Raw genomic sequence first — 6,949 nt, forward strand, 5'->3', positions numbered from 1 at the left:
TATGAATGGTCGTGGTCACGTCTTTGTATGACATAAGCTTCTTTTCTCATAGATAAATACCTAAGCGTGAAAGGGCTAGATCATAGGGTAGCTATCACGTTAAACTTTTAAAGAAATTATTGAACTGTTTTTCACAGTAACTGCCCTATTTCACATTCCCACCAGCAATGTATGAGAGTTCCAGTTCCTCCTCACCAGCACTTTGTATGGTCAGTCTTATAAATTTTTGCTGTCCTAATCAGTATGTAAGTGATATCAAATTTCCTTATGGTTTAATTTGCATTTCCCTAATGACTAATAATATTGAGTATGTTTTCATACATATATATTTTTTGAGTATGTTTTCATATACATATATATGTGTGTGTGTGTCTTTTATTTTTTTAGGGCCACATCCACGGCATATGGAGGTGCCCAGCCTAGGGGTTGAATTGGAGCTATGGCTGCTGGCCTACGCCACAGCCACAGCAACTCGGGATCCGAGCCACATCTGTGACCTACACCACAGCTCGCGGCAATGCCAGATCCTCAACCCACTGAGTGAGGCCAGGGATCAAACCTGCGTCCTCATGGATACTAGTCAGATTCATTTTCACTGAGCCACAACGGGAACTCCTCTCATCTACATATGTTCTTTAGTTAAGTGTTTGTTCAAATAATTTGCACATTTTTAAATGAGTTGTTTTTTTATTAAGTTTTGAGGGTTCTTTTTACTTATTAGATACAAATCTTTTAATGGAACGTCTTTACGAAGATTTTCCCCAAGTCTGGCCTTATATTTTCATTCGCTCTTTCATTCTTCAACAATGTCTCCTAAAGGACAAATTTTTTAACTCCGGTGAAGTCCAACTTCCACATTTCTTAACTTCTATTTCATATTTTTAAAATCTTAGGTACGTTCTGGAAGAATCCATTTGTTTGATTTTATAAATCACAAATTTGCTCGTTGGCAACTTTTTCTACTGTCCAGCCTATATGTTGACTTTTTAATCAAATGTTTAGTATAAATAGCATTCATCATGTTTACAACATAGTGGTCTTGCATCTCCGTGAGAACAGTAATTATTCAGTGCAGCTCAGTCTGTTTCCTTAGCATACGTGTTACACTTAAGAGTGTGGTATCTTTTAAACAAATTTTTATTGGAGTATAATTGACTTACAATGTTATATTAGTTTCAGGTGTACAGCACAGTGATTCAGTTATGTACACACACAGACACACACATTTATAGGTATGTATGTATATATATCCATTCTTTTTTCCCATATGGATTATTATAAAATTTTGAGTAGATTTTCCTGTGCCATATACTGGGTCCTTGTTGTTTATCTATTTTATGTATAGTAGCAGGTATGTGTTAATCCCACTCTCATAATTTATCTCTCCCCCCCCTCATGATTTTCCCTTTGGTAGCTATAAGTTCAATGTCAAAATCTGTGAGTTTGTTTCTGTTTTATAAATAAGTTCTTTTATATCATTTTTATTAGATTCCATGTATAAGTGATATAAGATTTGTTTTTCTCTCTCTGACTTATTTCACTTAGTATGATCATCTCTAGGTCCATCCACGTTGCTGAAAATGGCGTTATGCCATTCTTTTTTATGGCTGAGTAATATTCCATTGTATATATGTACCACACCTTTTTTTTTTTTTCTTTTTCTTTCTTGGCATGTGCAGTTCAAGCCAGGGATCAGATCTGAACCACAGTTGTGACCTACACTGCAGCTCGGTGACATCAGATCCTTTAACCCACTGTGCTAGGCCTAGGATCAAACTGTGTCCTGGTGCTGCAGAGATGCTGCCAATACTGTTGTGCCACAGCAGGAACTCCTATACCATATCTTCTTTATCCATTCCTCTGTCTATGGACATTTAGGTTGCTTCCATGTCTTGGCTATTGTAAATAGTCCTGCAATGAACATTAGGGTGCGTGTATCTTCTTGCACAACTGCTTCGTGATCCTTAGCTGAGGATTCATGTATTTGAGGACTTTTATTGGCTAGTCTTTGCATGTTGTGCCCACCACCAGAATGAGAAGAGAGAGTCAGCACAGGGCCAAGTGGGGGTACTTCTTTGGAGGCAGGAACTCCTCACTCCTCCCTGGAGTGGCCAGCCACCTGGGACCATGTCTCTGTCTAAAGACCCCTACCCCTTGCTCCTACATGGAGACAGACACCTCTACCACTGCTGCCTAATCCAAGGGACAGTGGGGACAGGGCATGCTGACCTGACAGCTCCCAGTCTGGTGTCCCGGCTCATTCCCTGTCTGGTGCTCAGAGCTTCTACTTTTCTGCTCTCTGATAACTTCGGGCTTTGAGCATTGTTGGAGCCACTGCCTAACCTCCGTGTCTATGCAAGAGTCCTTTCCCATGTATGCCTAAGTATAGGATTCCTTTTATAATCTGATTAGACTGCTTTCTATATTTCAGGTATTTTAAAGATTTCTTTCTTTCTTTTTTTTTTTTTTTTGTCTTTTTGACTGTTCTGGGGCCGCTTCCTGCGGCATATGGAGGTTCCCAGGCTAGAGGTTTAATCGGAGCTGTAGCCACCAGCCTATGCCAGGGCCACAGCAATGTGGGATCTGAGCCACGTCTGCAATCTACACCACAGCTCACGGCAACACCGGATCCTTAACCCACTGAGCAAGGCCAGGGATCAAACCCGCAACCTCATGGTTCCTAGTCGGGTTTGTTAAACACTGCGCCACGACGGGAACTCCTAAAGACTTCTTATCTAAAAGAAATCCCTTCCAATTTTCCAATGTTCTTATGGATAAAAAACACATTTGTCTCATTTCTAGAGCCTTGTGACAGGAGGAGAGGCTATAACTAATGCTTAGTTGTCTAACCTGAAAAGAACCTGTGGGCAATATTTGCATCTGCAGAAGAATCTCAGTATTTAAAAGGCCACCTGTACAGACTACCTATGCCAAATGTTGTCATGACAACTTGCTGTGCAGACTTTGATGTTTGCATTTTGTTGGGAGAAGCAGAAGAGTAACACATGGCCATTTCTAGAAATGAAAATCTGGGCATCTGTCTGTGCTGGAGAGACTGCATGTTCATGCTACGGTTACCAGTTCTAGCGGAGCCCAGCCTCTCAGTCCTCATCAGAGCACCAGGCCTGTGAGTAAAGCCATCTTGGACCCTTCAAACAAGCTCAGCTGCCAGCTGAGTACCACTGAGACCCTCACGTGATGTCACGTGAAACAGCCCAGCTGCAGCCTGCCCAATTTCCTGCCCCACAAAAGTATGAGATATAATAAAATGGCTATTTTAAGCTATTAAATTGTGGGACAGTTTGTTATGCAGCAGTAGGTAACCCAAACACTTGGTGTATACTAAGTGCTCAGTAAATATGGGTCAGATATTTTGATGTCAAATTCCATTTCCCATGGTAAATACGTAAGTGTAGCCAGGTTTGGGAGATTGCTGCTCTGATCCCACTGTCTCCATGGGTGATCTTGAGCCTGTGTTCTGGGCCCCAATTTCCTTGTTTTTAAACTAATTGGACACTTGCCAAGAGCACATTCTGCTTCCGACAGAGCCCCAGAGCATGTTTCCTGCACACTTCATCCACAGCTCCTTTACATCCTTCTGGGTTCTGGTGTTTCTTTTCTTTATCCCTGCTCCCCTCACCCCCATTTCCCTCTCTTGTTTAAGCTTGCCCCATCTCTGCTGCATTTTTAAAACCCTTCCCTTAACCTCTCGCATTCCTCCAATGACCATCTCCTTTATCCCAATTTCTTGCCTGCACTACACCCCTCTTAACATTTAGGATCAACTGAGATGCTGCTTTAGGGACGCTATCAGGGCCCCCTTTCCATCCCCTCAAGGACCCATCCTCTTTGTTCCTAAAGCACTCTTACCAGTCATCTCCCCCTTTTCAACCCCTTATGTTTTTTTATTTATTTTTTATTTTTTTATTTTTTCTGATGGCACCCATGGCACATGGAAGTTCCTGGGCCAGGAATCAAATCTGAGCCAGAGTTGCAACCTACACCATAGCTGCAGCAACACCAGATCCTATCCCACTGTACCCGTCCAGGGATGGAACACAGAGACAAGCTTAATCATTAACCCACTATGCCATAGCGGGAACTCCTTCAACCCCTTTCCTACTTTTTGTCATTAGCTTTCCTCACTAGACTGCTCTCTGGAAGGGCACGCTTGTTCACCGGTACAGCTCAAGCACTTAGTAGTCTCATGTTCTGGGACACAGATCTCGGTAGCTCTCCTTCCACATTGGCAGATGACAAACAACAGCAACAACTTCTTCTGCTACCACCACCAACATAGGTTGAGGCTTTTGACATGCCAGGAATTGTTCTAATCACATTATGTCCATCTGGCTAATAATTCCATGAGTAAGTACTATTATCATCCCTATTTTATTTTATTACTTTTTGTTTTTTAGGACCACACCTGAGGCATATGAAAGTTCCCAGCCTAGGGGTCAAATCAGAGCTAGAGCCACTGGCCACAGCAACACCAGATCCAAGCCACGTCTGCAACCTTCACCACAGCTCACAGCAACACAAGATCCCCAACCCACCAAGCAAGGACAGGGATCAAACCTGCATCCTTGTGAATCCTAGTCGGGTTTGTTAACCACTGAGCCACGAAGGGAACTCCCTCATTCCCATTTTATAGATGGGAGACTGAATCTCAAAGAGGTAAAGTAATTTGTTGCTTGGTTGGTTGGCTGGTTTTTCTACTATCAGTAGATGTTGGAGCTGAGATTGAAACCCAGAAAGCTGACTCCAGTCATTGAAGCTTTTTAGGGAAAGACTTGACCTTTGGGCTTTGACTTACATCATCTTTTATCTTTAACCAGAAATGAGTCTTGCACGTGCAGTTGGCTCTTCTTCCCTAAGCTCCCGCTCCTAAATGTGACTGTTGGTTGTTGGTAGCCTAGTGGTCCCTCCACCCCCTATGTGGATTTCTGGGTTCAAAGCGCATCTTCTTTACTGTACCAAACACACCCTCTCTCTATCACCTTCCCTCACCAAAAACACCCACATCCTCCTACAGCGAAAAATCAGCACTGAGATGGGAGCGGGTGTTCTGAGCAGTAGCTGTGGCACGTAGCAGATCGTGCCTTCCTGAATGTTGGCTCCCGTTTTGTGGATGGAGAGCCATGTCTCTGATGGGACTCACCCCTGTCTGAATCAGAGAGGCTACAACAGACTATGACAAAAGGAAGCATTCCATTAAAAAACCAAATTCAGGAGTTTTCATTGTGGTACAAGAGAAACAAATCCGAGTAGAAACCATGAGGTTATGGGTTTGATCCCTCACCTTGCTCGGTGGGGTAAGGATCTAGTGTTGCCGTGAGCTCTGGTATAGGCCACAGATGTGGCTCGGATCCTGTGTTGCTGTGGCCTGGGCCGGCAGCTGTAGCCTGGGCCGGCAGCTGTAGCTCCCATTCGACCCCTAGCCTAGGAACCTGCATATGCTGCGGGTGCAGCCCTTTAAAAAAGCAAATAAAATAAAATTAAAAAACCAAAACCAAATTCAACCAAAGGAGGAAAACAAGAAAGTCAAAACAAATCAAGACAAAAAACTGCTCCCTACTGACAGGATGGCAAGTTAGTTCCTAGAGGACAAACGACCTATTTACATCTTAACGTACTGGAACAAAGATGTGGCCAATGTTCTTTAGTCTTTGATAGGACCTTTAAACTACTTTTTCTTTTTTTAATTTTATGATTTTTATTTTTTCCATTATAGTTGATTTACAGTGTTCCATCCATTTCTACTGTACAGCAAAGTGACCCAGTCATATATACATATGCAGACACACACACACACACACACACACACGCACATATATATATATATATATATATATATATTCATTTTCCCACATAATTCTCCATCATGTTCCATCACAAGTGACTGAATATATTTCCCTGTGTTACACAGCAGGATCTCATTGCTTATCCATTCCAAAGGCAGTAGTTTGCATCTATTAACCACAGACTCTCAGATTATCCCACTCTCTCCTCTCCCCCTTGTCAACCAAAAGTCTGTTCCCCAAGTGCATGATTTTCTTTTCTGTGGTAAGGTTCATTTGTGCTGTATATTAGATTCCAGATATAAGTGATATCATATGGTATTTCTTTCTCTTTCTGACCAACTTCACTTAGTATAAGAGTCTCTAGTTCTGCCCATGTTTCTGCAAATGGCGTTATTTTGGTCTTGTTTATGGCTGAGTAGTAGTCCATTGTGTATAGGTACCAATATTCTTTTTTTCTTTTTTTTTTGTCTTTTGTATTTTTAGGGCCACTTCCACGGCATATGGAGGTTCCCAGGCTAGGGGTCGAATTGGAGCTGTAGCTGCCGGCCTACACCTCAGCCACAACAATGCCGGATCCCTAACCCACTGAGTGAGGCCAGGGATCAAATCTGCAAACCCCATGGTTCCTAGTTGGATTCGTTTCTGCTGTGCCACGAGGGGAACTCCAGTACCATATATTCTTAATCCATTCATCTGTTGATGGACATTTAGGTTGTTTTCATATCTTGGCTATTGTGAATAGTGCTGCAGTGAACATGTGGGTGCATGTGTCTTCTTCAAGGAAAGTTTTGTCTGGATATGTGCCCAAGAGTGGCAATGTTGGGTTATGTGGTAGTTCTATGTATAGTTTTCAAAGGTACCTCCATACTGTTTTCCATAGTGGTTGCACCAATTTACATTCCCACCAACAGTGTAGGAGGGTTCCCTTTTTTCCACACCCTCTCTAGCATTTGTTATTTGTCGACTTGTTAATGGTGGCTGTTCTGACTGGTGTGAGATGGTATCTCACAGTAGTTGTGATTCACATTTCTCTAATAATCAGTGATGTTGAACATTTTTTCATGTGCTTATTGGCCATCTGTATATCTTCTTTGGAGAACAGTCTATTCAGGTCTTTTGCCCATATTTCAATTGGGTTGTTGGCT

Source organism: Phacochoerus africanus, chromosome 1 (genome assembly GCF_016906955.1).
Source record: "Phacochoerus africanus isolate WHEZ1 chromosome 1, ROS_Pafr_v1, whole genome shotgun sequence".
Taxonomy (NCBI): domain Eukaryota; kingdom Metazoa; phylum Chordata; class Mammalia; order Artiodactyla; family Suidae; genus Phacochoerus; species Phacochoerus africanus.